This window comes from Lycium ferocissimum, chromosome 4 (assembly GCF_029784015.1).
Source record: "Lycium ferocissimum isolate CSIRO_LF1 chromosome 4, AGI_CSIRO_Lferr_CH_V1, whole genome shotgun sequence".
Lineage (NCBI taxonomy): Eukaryota > Viridiplantae > Streptophyta > Magnoliopsida > Solanales > Solanaceae > Lycium > Lycium ferocissimum.
The window spans coordinates 34939135-34952397 of record NC_081345.1 but is presented as its reverse complement, the minus strand read 5'-3'; positions in this window follow the sequence as shown (position 1 = coordinate 34952397).

Below are 13263 nucleotides of genomic sequence, written 5' to 3'. Positions count from 1 at the left end.
GAGGGGTAAAACTTAAAGACCACCAATTTGAAGGGCAAAAATTAAAGACCACCCCAAATAAAGGGCAATCCGGAAAAAAAAAAGTTCAGAAAAACCACCCTCATGGGTGGTAAAAAAGATACAGATCTTTCAAAGATAGTTCCAATTTTATCTGCCCAAAACAAGTTCGCTATACGCCAACTTAATTTAACAACGCGAGAAATTTACACACTATCAATAAACATATTTTAACCTCTAACTAAAAAGAACATGGCAATATCATTTGATAGTCAATTTTCAAGTAATAAATGGCCATGACTATTTATTGCCATGAACATTAATTATAACTACTACTATGTGCTATTGTGCCAGTTGCATTTATGATCCTCTTTGAGTCATAAATGAATCACAGATGCAAACATTGGGGTTATGATGTTTCGACCCAGTTAGTTAAATGACAAGTCACAGAGTAAGAAAATGGTACTCCGTCTGATTCAATTTATGTAAATTTACTTAACTGGAGTATAAAAAAAATTTAATTTGTGATTTTAAACATGTCACAATATAATGTAAGTTAATTTGTGTATAATTTTGCAGAGTGAAGGATGTTGTATAGGCTAGCCCTTCATAACTCTTTAGATTGTGAAGATGCTCATGGTTAGAGGTTTTGGTCCATAACTCCCTCTAACATATGTAACTTTTTTGCGATGAATTGACATGGTAGGGGTCAAGCCTAACCCCCAGACCTATGGGATCACAACAATGGTGATGGCTTATTAAAAAAAACAGGTCACAATATTTGGTTGGCTTATAATTAAAAATGCTTTTGAAACTTGTAATCTTAAACATATCATAATATTTATGTGGCTATGAAAGTTTCTTGTTAAGGGTAAATAAACACATTTAAATTGCATTCAGATTTAGAAATAATTGTTCTTTTTAAATAGATTTAAAAAAATAAGTTCGCATAAATTAAAATTAATAAATGAATAATAGAACTACTATATTGTTCATATTACCGTAATTAATTCAGTGGATTCATATGTTTCCGCATGGGGTCCTCATGATTCTTTCTTGAGAATTCAAATTATTGTGGTACTTAGCAGGAATGCCAAACACTTAATCCAATAAATTTTATACCAATTCAATCAAGACAAACGTGCATTTGTAAGTCAAAAGTGGGTTAAAGGTAAAGAAAAAAGGAAGCATAATAATAAGTTAAATTGGTCTATTACCCAAAAAAAAAAAAAATGAATTGGTCAAAGTACAAGAACGCATATATGTGGAGTTGGAAATTAAAAAAAAAAAAAAAAATCTATAGCTATTTATACTTTTCACGATCCAAGTTCATGACACGTATTGTCCGCTTTGAATATCAGTCCACACGATTTTGTCTTTCGAGCCATGCCACATCCAACCCCAAAAACATGTGTATCATGTGAACTTAAATTGTGACTTATAAAGTTCTTCACTTTCCTCTCATATTCCGCGTGAGTTTTGCATAAGATGTCATGTGCATCTCATGATCTTCAGAAGCTCGCCAACCTAGAAGCCTAACTTGACCCGCATTCATTAGTCCACCCTGTGTCATGAGCGTCACATACATCCCCTTTGAGACTCAAACGTCCTTGCAGAGGTTTGCCCAGTGAAAGAGTTGGTTTTTTGTCTTGTGATAGAAAATCCATGTGACAATTTTAGTCGGATGATTTCTATTACTTGGAGCCAAAGGATGATTTACTTGGAGCCAAATGATGCATTGCTTGGAGCCAAAGATGTGGAGGAGAATTGAAATGCCATATAGCACACTTGGAGCCCAAGTCATTTTATGCCTATAAAATGAGAGGCAATTCTTCTTTGTTCATCATCCCAAAAAACATACAATTCATTGTAGTGAGTAGAGAGTTGAGAGCAATTCTCTTAAGTGTAATCGGGAAATCTCCTTCCTTTGTTAATAATATAAAGACAAATGTTCTCTCGGTGGACGTAGGATCATTTTGATCCGAACCACGTTAAATCTTGTGTTCTTTCTTTTACGTTTCCGCTAACAATTGGTGTCGAGCGTTAGGAATCTTTGAAGATCCTAGAGGAAGAACAAGCAAAGACGAGTTCCATGAAGTTTGAAATCGATAGATTCAAAGGACGCAACAACTTCAATATCCGGAAGATCCAAATGATGGCGTTATCATGAGGGAAGGTTCAATCCATGCTATTGACGAAAGTATCCCGATGGTACATCGGCTTCGACAAGGAGAAGATTGAAGGAGATGCATTGAGTGTAATCCAACTGTCCCTTGCACCTAACGTGTTTTGTGAAGTGAGTACAAGTACCGAAGAGACGTCCAAGCAGTTATGGGACAAGCTACAAGGGCTTTACCAGGACCGATCGGTGACGACAAGGATGTTGTTACAACGGCGTCTTCACACATTTAAGATGGGGTCAGGTACTTCGTTACAAGATCATTTAGACGCGTTCAACACACTTGTCATGGACTTACAGATTACAGGAATTAAAAAGGACGAGGAGACGCTTGCATGTGCTTTGCTATTTTCATTGACTTCAAGATATCATGATATCGAGAATTCAATGATGTATAGCAAGGAGCCTATCAACCTTGAGCAAGTGCGGCAAGCACTTAACTCTAGTGATGTGAGGAGGCATTTTGAAGGAGACAGAGATGAACAGGCAAGTGGGCTCTTTGTGAGAGGTCGGACTAGCCAACAGGGAAGGAGAAAATCAAAGCACAGATCAAAGTCTCGTGTGAACAAGAAGAATGCAGATTGTCGCTGCGGCAAGAAGGGGCACTTTGAACGAGATTGCCCAATGTCAAAGTCCAAGGAAAAGGCGAGTGCATCCACAACAACAATTACATGATTCTGATAATGATTATGTGCTTACAACATCAAACAATAATGGAAGTTATGGAAACAAATGGGTGTTAGACTCAGCTTGTACTCTGCATATGACGTTCCGAAAAGACTGTTAGCAGCTATGAGAAAAGTGGAGAAACTGTAGTAATGGGCAATGATGCAACTTGTACAATAATTGGCATTGGCTCAGTTCGGGTTCCCTGCCATGATGGAGCCGTGAGGACTATTACACAAGTCCGTCATGTTCCTGATCTGAAGAAGAATTTGATCTCCCTGGGTACTCTGGATGAACAAGGCTACATTACATGAGCGAAGGAGGAACTATGAAGGTGACTAAAGGTTCTTTAGTCATGCTGAAAGGCAAGCTGGAGGATGGCCTTTACACATTGGCAGGAAGCACCATTGTTGGCTCTGCAAATGCATCTACAGTGCAGTTATCTAATGATGACAAGGCAAGATTATGGCACATGAGATTGGGTCATATGAGCGCACGTGGACTAGAGATGTTGAGCAACCGTAACCTTTTGAAAGGTGAGAAGATCAACACACTTGAATTTTGTGAGCACTGCGTTCTAGGGAAGCGTAAGGTCACCAAAGACATCGGCAAGCAAAAGACGGGAGGGTGCTAGACTACATCCATTCAGATTTATGGGGTCCCTCTAAACTTCCATCGAAGGGCGGAAAGAGGTATCTTCTTACTTTTACTGATGATTTCTCACGAAAGGTTTGGGTGCGTTTTTTTAGGGCAAAAAGTGATGCTTTTGAAGCATTTAAAGAGTGGAAGATTTTGGTTGAAAATCAAATGGAGCGAAAAATCAAGTAACTTCGCACGATAATGGCTTGGAGTTTTGCATCAAGAGTTTAATGATTTCTGCAAGGTTCATGGGATCTCAAGACATAAGACTGTTAGGCATACCCCACAGCAGAATGGAGTTGCCGAGAGAATGAACAGAACTCTTCCTGAAAAGGCTCGTTGTATTCTCTTACAAGCCAAAATGTCCAAAGTATTTTGGGGCCGAGCGCTCACATCGCTGCTCATATTATCAATCGATCTCCAACATCGGCGATTGACTTTAAGACTCCGAATGAGGTATGGTCAGGTGAACCCTCTAACTATTCATACTTACGAGTATTTGGGTGTACAGCTTATTATCATGTTAATGAAGGAAAGCTTGAACCAAGGGCTAAGAAGGAAATATTCGTAGGGTATGTGGATGGAGTAAAAGGGTACAAACTTTGGTGTTTGTCTTTACTCAAATTTATAGTTAGTAGAGATGTCACATTTGATGAATCCTCTATGCTTGATCCCCGTAAAGTTTCTGTGGAGTTTTTAGGAAACGAGAACAACGAGCAGGCGGAGCTTCCGGTAGAGCTTACCAAGGAAAAGGATCAAGAGACTCAGGTTAAAGATGAGTCAAAAGATGTAGATCTTAAAGAACTTATTGTCAATAAACCATACACAATTGCGAAGGGAAGGGAGAAGAGGAAGATACGAAGACCGGAACGCCTTATAGATCAAGCAAACCTGATTGCATATGCGTTCGTAGCTGCAGAAGAAGAGATTAAGGATCTGGAGCCCTCCTCGTATGTTGAAGCAACTTCTTGCAAGGATGTTGCACAATGGCGGTTAGCCATGACTGAAGAGATGGAGTCTCTTCACAAGAATCAGACATGGGTCTTAGTGAAAAGGCAAAAGGGGAAGAGGACAGTTGGATGCAAATGGGTCTCAGAAGAGAAAGGGAATTCCCGAAGTGGAAGATGCTAGGTTCAAAGCGAGATTGGTTGCAAAGGGTTTCTACGTAGGAGGGAATTGACTACAATGAGATTTTCTCTCCTGTCGTAAGCATAGCTAGCGCGTGCTACTAGCATCGGTTGCATAATTTGACCGAGCTTCAACAACTTGATGTCAAAACTGCTTTTACATACGTGATCTAGAAAAGACAATCTATATGGATCACCAAGGTTTCCTAGCCGAGGGAAAAGAAGATCATGTACGCTAACCGGTTAAGTCAAGGTATGGTTTGGAAGCAATCCCCTGACAAAGGGTACAAAAGGTTTGATGCATTCATGACTACACATGAATTCTCAAGGAGTGCATTTGATAGTTGTGTGTATCACAAGAAGATGTCTGTAACTCAATGATTTATTTATGCGACGTTGTATGTTGATGATATTCTTATTGCTGCTAACAACGTTACAAAGATAAATGCTTTAAAGAAACTGTTAAGTAAGGAATTTGACATGAAGGATTTGGGAGTTGCATAGAAAATTCTTGGTATGGAGATTTCAAGAGAAGACGGTGTTGTACATCTTTCTCAGAAGAGGTACATTGAAAGGGTTCTCGAGAGATTCAATATGCATACGTGCAAGCCTGTAAGTACATCGTTAGCTCCTCATTTTAAACTTTCGTAGTTACAAATGCCTCGGTCCGAAGATGAGGTGGAGCATATGTCAAAGGTTCCTTATGCCAGCGCAGTTAGTAGCATTATGTATGCTATAGTATGCACACGTCCAGATATTGCTCAATCTGTAAGTGTGGTAAGCAGATACATGTCCAACCCAGGAAAGAGGCATTAGGAAGCTGTCAAGTGGATATTGAGATATCTCAAAGGAGCTTCTGATGTTGGTCTGACCTTTCAAAAAGGTGGTGGAGGTATTTCAATTCTCGGTTATGTGGATTCTGACTATGCAGGGGATCTTGACAAAAGGAGCTTCACAACTGGATACATCTTTACTCTTGTTGGCAATGCCGTTAGTTGGAAATTGACTCTGCAGTCAATTGTCGCTTTGTCTACGAAGGTAGCGAGACATACATAGCAATGAGGCGGTGAAAGAAGCTATCCGTTGAAACATTTGGTGGCGGAATTGAGTTTGGTTCAACAGAATCAATCCTTAGACGTGATAGTCGTAGTGCTATTCATCCGATTAAAAATCAAGATTTCACGAGCGCACTAAACACATTGATGTCGATTTCATTTTATTCGAGATGTTGTTGAAGAGGGAACTATCAAGGTCGTGAAGGTTATCACAGACGATAACGCTGCAGACATGTTGACCAAGATAGTCCCGCTCGCTAAGTTTGCACATTGCAAGGACTTAGCGGGAGTACGCATCAACTGATGCAACTCCGAGAGAACAGCAGGTTAGTGTGGAGGTGGTATGTTCAACAATGGTTTGATTCTTCTTGTTTCTTACAACGGGGTTGCCCAGTAAGCTTAGAAGTTTTGGCCGGAGTTGTTCATACGCATGCTCGTGACGCAAACCAAGGTGGAGATTGAAAGAGTTGGTTTTTTTGTCTTGTGATAGAAAATCCATGTGACAATTTTAGTTGGATGATTTCTATTACTTGGAGCCAAAGGATGATTTACTTGGAGCCAAAGAATGCATTGCTTGGAGCCAAAGGATGCATTGCTTGGAGCCAAAGATGTGGAGGAGAATTGAAATGTCATGTAGCACACTTGGAGCGCAAGTCATTTTATGCCTATAAAATGACAGGCAATTCTTCTTTGTTCATCATCCCAAAAATCATACAATCCATTGTAGTGAGTAAAGAGTTGAGAGAGCAATTCTCTTAAGTGTAATTGGGAAATCTCCCCTTCCTTTGTTAATAATATAAAGACAACTGTTCTCTGGTGGACGTAGAATCATTTTGATCCAAACCACGTTAAATCTTGTGTTCTTTCTTTTACGTTTCCGCTAACACCCAGTAATATTTTACTGAGGCTCTACAAGAAAGAAGACATTTGCCCACAATTTTTTTTTGTTGTCATAGTATTGACGTATTGTCCGCTTTCGGGCCTAGGGCCACATGGATTTGTCTTTCGAGTTACATCACATCAAGTTCCAAGAGCGTGCGTACCATGTGAATTTGGCTTGTGTCTTATAAAACGCTTCAGTTTCCTCTCTCATCCCAATGAGGGATTCGCCTAAGGTGTCATATACACCTCATCTTCAAAAGTTTATCAGCCTAGCTAGAAACATGTCAGTCCTACTTGACCCGCCCTCATTAGTCAACCTTTTGTTATAGACGTCAAAATTCTAATTTAAATTTATTACTATGAAAAAACTAATGTGTAATCATATTTCATACTTGTTAACTTAAAAATCTTGAATATGCCTCTCTATGCCTATTTAGTCGTGTATCTTTTTTTTAACTCCGTTGTTAAATAAAAGAACATAAAGCAATTTAGGATCTCTCATTTTTGGGCAAAAGTCATGTTTTCCTTCATAATTATCCGAACTATTAGCTTAATATTACTGCTCTAAGCAAAATCACGCATTATTATCAACTTTTACTAGTAAAAAAGTTTTACCAAAATACTATCCCATTTGATACTTATGAATCTTCAATAGATGTTTTATTTGAAGAAGTATTTTTCACACACCAGTCACCACTTCAATACCAGAAAATATTATACAGAAAATGACTTATTTTGGAACGAAATACACATGCAGCAGAGGACTATTCTCCTCCTTAATGTCAATTTACAACTTTATACACCGAAATTTTGATAAAGTTTATTTTCGGAATGTTCACATTATACCAAAAGGCTTTGAAACCCTGCATGGCTATATGGACCATTACTGCATATAGATACGGTTAAAATCAATGATCTCTAGGGTCAAAGGTGGAGGCTGGATGACAGATATCTGATCCCATAGTAACCACACCAGCATTTTCTTTTAATTATTTTTACTTCTCTAAAAGCCCACCTAAACAAAATTAAAATGGATATATGTGCAAATAATAAATACTTCTTTCTGAAATATAAATCATTTTGTTTGAATTTTGTTGTTCGGTTCGTATTTGACTTGATTTGAAAGCAATCCTATGTTACCTATGGATTAAAAGTTTACCAAACAAGGTTAGATGCACCTCTAGTGTTTATTTGATTTGGAATTCAGGTTTGAGGCCCCCTGTATCAAGACATAAAGTGTCATTCTCATCATCCAAGAAAATTGATATGTATATTCTATACTGAAAAATAGATAAAGGAAGTAGAAAATCTTAATCAGATATAGAAAGACATTACAAGAAAGTATAGAAATCGCAACAATTTTTTTTATATTTGGCAACAACTTAGTTTTATTGTTGCCAAATGATTTTTTTGTTGCCAAAGAATTTAATTTTGTTGCCATAATATTGATTATTGTTGCAAAAACTACTTTTGACAACAAACAAAAAAAGTTGTTGCACGCTGTTGCAATAACAACCATTGGGAAAAGTTCATGCAACAAAATATTATTTTTGTTGCTAAAAGTACTTTTTGCAACAATAATCAATCTATGGCAACAAAAAAAATTGTTGCCAAATATAATTTTTCTTGTAGTGAGAAGAAAGACTTTATACTAATAAGCAACGTAAAAACTTTTTATATTATGTAGTTTAGCTTATGATAGTCTTATTAAACTCATTATTTAATCATTTGGTTCGTTTGTATCTTAGCTATTTCATATCTTCATGCTGTATTGATCCCAGAAATCGATAATCTTGTTAATTATTGATCTAAGAACCGATATTCTTTTTTGACTAAGAAACGAAAATCATGCACGAATGTGACTTCCGTTTTGGTCCATCCTAATATTATGCGTGCATTTCCAACTAATTATATGAAATTATTGCAGCATTTCCAGCTAAGTAGATTAAAAGTGCAACGTGATTTCTGCTGAAGTAGCCACTAGAATCTTACTTTTGAATAATCAAACATGTCTATTAAGCACGCCTCCTACAATTTTACACTGATTTGATACCGTGACATTTTGTTTTTTTATCAAATTAGGAGTGATAAATAGGTATGGTTACATAAAGAGAGAGATCAACTACGACTATGGTCTAGGAGTGTACATTTTTGAACTATCTTATTATCCTAGTACTAACAAGTGGATTAAAATAAAAAACGGTATATTTCAATTAATTATAGAGATAAGGGTCAAAAACACACTTTAACTATATCATTTTTTTTTTTTTTTGGTTTTTGTGTTTCATATCTGAACTATCCGAAGTGAGACTTTCCTACCTAAACTATCACCAGATAGTTAGCAAAACACACCTCGACTCATATGTATATATATATATATATATATATATATATATATATATATATATATATATATATATATATATATATATATATGATGGTGCGTGTACTCTCTCTTTTTTTTGTTTAAAAATCGTGCCACGTGGATAAATAATTCCACCGTGGTAGAACTTAGGTTAAAAGTTAATTCCACATGGATAATCTGCCCACATTATATTTGCAAAAGACATTCTTCCTCATTTTTTACAAGAAAATATGACTAACGAAGAAGATGAAGGGAAACAAAATGAAGGAGAAAATCTGATTAGCTCTTACAGAAGAAGAAAATGAAGAACAAGGCCAATAATGAAGAAGAAATAAATGAGAAAATATGCATAGGAGAAAAAGAAATGAAGAAAAATGGTCGAGAAATGATGGTGTAGCTTCTTCTAAAAGGTAATTATTGATAATGACTACCTTTTAATTTATTTATATTTAGTAGCTACAATGATTTTGTAAATTACCATTCATAGCTATATCAAAATATATCAAGTTGGAGTAGTTTAACCTAGGTTCGAACCTAGCTAATAACATTACTTTTCTTATATATTTTTCCTAGCTTCTTCTCCTTATATTTTGAGTGTATTTAACTGTATTTCGTCATATGGATCATCAAGTTGGAGTGGATGAAGTGGTTATTGGGCGTGGCTCTGCCCCTTCCCACCCAGGTTCGAACCCAACCAATAACATTATGTTTCTGACATATTTTTCCTTGCTTCTTCTCTTTGTATTTGAGTGTATTTTTCGTCATATGTATTATACATATGAGATGAGTGTATTTGGTCAAGTCAAATACATTAGCTACTAATTGTAATTTGGCAAATGGTAGCTACGTATAGTAAGAGCCTCATATAAGGTAGTTATATCTGTAAGTTTGCCTTTAAAGAATTAATTGATTTTTTTTAAAAAATTAAAGAAATAATGAGTCAACTCATATATAGTTGTTACATATGCCAAATGGACGAAATTTTTGAGAAAATTATGATTCACGCGCATTTTGGTGCTTGAGGTCAAACATTTAGTCTAGTCAGTGTTTAGGTGTGTTTTGCTAACTATCTGGTGATAGTTTAAGTAGAAAAGTCTCACCGGATAGTTCAGGTATGAACCACAAAAAAAAGTGATAGTTGAGGTGTATTTTTGACCCTTATCTCTTAATTATATACAGTTTGTACACGTGCACCTTGGTGTAATTTACGATTTTCACAAAAATATCCTCAATTATGCATAATATTACCCTGCTACTATAAAATTCTAAATACACGGAACAACACATTCGTGATACTGAAGTGTATTCACTTCTACATGAGTAACTAGATACGAGAAAGAAATCAGACTTATAACCTCCCTGCAACAACTTGTAGACTTGTTTTCTTGCGAAAAGCTCAAGTGAAAACTGGAGCACCTTTCAGGCATTTTACTCCTCTTAATAGGCCACCTTAGCGTGCAGGAGCAGATTTAGAGAGTCATCTACAGGTTCAGGTGAACCCAGTAGTTTTTGTCCAAATTCAGTAAATGTGGTAAGAAATAATATCAATTAGTATATTATATTAACTTGAGATAGCTATAGAATCCACACATTTCTAATTGTCAATCCACCTATGTTAACGGGTAACATATTAGTCACCGGCCACTGGTGAACTGGATGCATGCTTAAAGCAAGAAAACTAGAATTAGGCATGATGCATTTTCAATTTTGAATAGTTACTGTTAGTTGATAAATTCTCTCTGTTAGACTCAAGCCACAGCCCACATGCAGCAGTGAAAAACAAGAAAATAATTGGAAGCGTGTTACTTGAAAGTTATTGGAAGCGTGTTACTCTCGTTAATGAAGTGCATATTAATAACATAACATTCACGTTTATTATTGGATAATTTTTAACATCAAATCGGTCCAGTTTGAGCCATGAATTATTGAGTCTACAGGATTTTGTTAGTATGTTTTTTTGGTTAAATAGGTATATTAGGGAAAGAACACATGCTTTAAATACTGCAGACGTATTCTACTACACTTTCCATAAAAAGATTCCTTTCAAATCTCAAGTCTTTAACATTGACCCTAAGTGAATAAAGACAAAGTGCACATAAGAAACATGCGAAGGGATTTAGACTTTTATATTCAACATTTTAGGTGGATCCAGTGCAGTGCCAGTGCGGACCCTAATGCGGACATACCTATAGGCTATGCTAAACCAATTTTGATAAATATAAGATTGGCAAAGGTGCAAATATACCCTCAATTTTACGATTTAGAGCAGATATATCCCTCGTTACAAGAGTGGTGTATATATACCCCTGCTGTTACAAAATGGTGCAAATATACCCCTATTATTACAAAATGGTGCAAATATACCCTTTTCGCTAAAGGGACTTTTTTAAAAAAATGCCAGGTGACTTTTAAAAAAAGTCTACCCATTTTTTTTTAGTAGTCATACTTTTCTAAAGCCACGTAGTAATTTTTTTTCTGGTTGGTCAGGTCTAGTTTGTTTAAAAAATGCGTAGACTTATTTTTTTAAAGTCACAGAGATATTTTTTTAAACAAACCAGACCCGACCCACCAGGAAAAAAATTATTATGTGGCTTTAGAAAAGTATGTCTACTAAAAAAATGGGTAGACTTTTTTTTTAAAGTCACATGGCACTTTCTTTAATTAAAAAATAACCTAAATGGTTTTTTTTAAAAAATCTCGTCAGCAAAAAAGGTATATTTGCACCATTTTGTAACTGCAGGGGTATATTTGCACCATTTTGTAACGGCAGGTGTATATATACATCACTTTTGTAACTAGGGGTATATTTGCTCTAAATCGCAAAGTTGAGAGGTATATTTGCACCTTTGCCCATATAAGATTACGAGAACGTATTAATACCAATGAGATATTATATATTCAAATATATACTAATAATATACAATTTTCATATATTATATGTTAAAATTATCGAGATGTGGTAGGATGGATGAGATTTCTCTTCAAATTAACCAAAGGTCTAGAGTCTAAGCCGTGAAAATGGAGAAATCCTCTATAAGGAGACTCCCCTAATAGTAAGTCTTATTTATGTGATGTGAGTTTAGATTACTTGGACAAGTAAATTACGGATACCAGAAGGTTAAGAAGAAAAAAGAAAAAAAAAGACACCGAGGTTCTTGAAGTTCAAAAATTGAGACAAAAGTATAAAAAGGTGAATATTAGCCGAAGAATTAGACTGGCTGTTGGGTCTGGAGCTGAGAATCCAAGACTTTCTACTAATTTAGAAGTTTGAAAGTGAAAAATATTTGAAGAACAAAATCTGGAAGCTCCGTTGAAGACCTACAACGAAGCCTGTAATTTTAGTGTACACAATATATGCAAGTGATATATATACATATACGGGTGTACAAAGTAAACCGACAAACCGCATCAAATCGATAAACCGAGTCAAATCGAGAAAAAAATCCGATTAGTGGTTTAGTTTGATTTGGTTTGGTGTTGAAAAAAATCATAATTGGTTTGGTTTGGTTTTAGCTAAAAAAAGTCAAACCGAACCAAAGTCAAACCGAACCAAACCAACCCGACATTACATATATTCAATTTTTAAACTATTTTATACATAAAAATATTTATTTGTAATGTAATTTATAAATATTTCTTAATTTTTTCGTAGTTTTTTTATCTATTATCATATTATTCAAGCTTGAACTTAGAATTTTGAATGTCAATAAGTTTTATATCTTATGGATGTTAGTAACTCATATAAAGTCCACCAAAACCAACTCAACACTAATACTAACAAAAGAAATTTAATTTACCACTAGGAATGAAAATAATGTTGGATATCTATTATTTAGTTTTGTATAATTGGTTTAGAGAGTGAAAATACATAACTTAAGTTTTTTTTTCTTGTCATGTAATTAATACTTAGAGAGGAGAAGTACTTATTTTAGCATGACTTAGTATTTTTAGATTATGGTCATTTTCTTTATGGCTTATTAATTAGCAATATTTTTTTCCCAACCGATTTTATTATCTTTTTGTTGAATATTTTATTATAATGTCAATCACTCTTCTCGCATTTTGTGTTATTTTCTTATGAAACACTTTAATTATATAGTTGTATCTTAATAGGACTAAAGAAATATTTGAAGTAAAAGTTATATATTTTGTATCAAGATTATTCCAAAAAAAACTCGAAAAACCCGAGAAAATTGAATAATCCGAGGTTGAAAAACCCGAATTTTATTGGTTTGGTTTGGTGTATAAATTAAAAAACCCAATGCAATTGGTTTGATTTGGTGTTTAAAAAAACCGAACCAACCCAGTTGATGTACACCCCTATATACATATATGCAAGTGATATATAGTGTC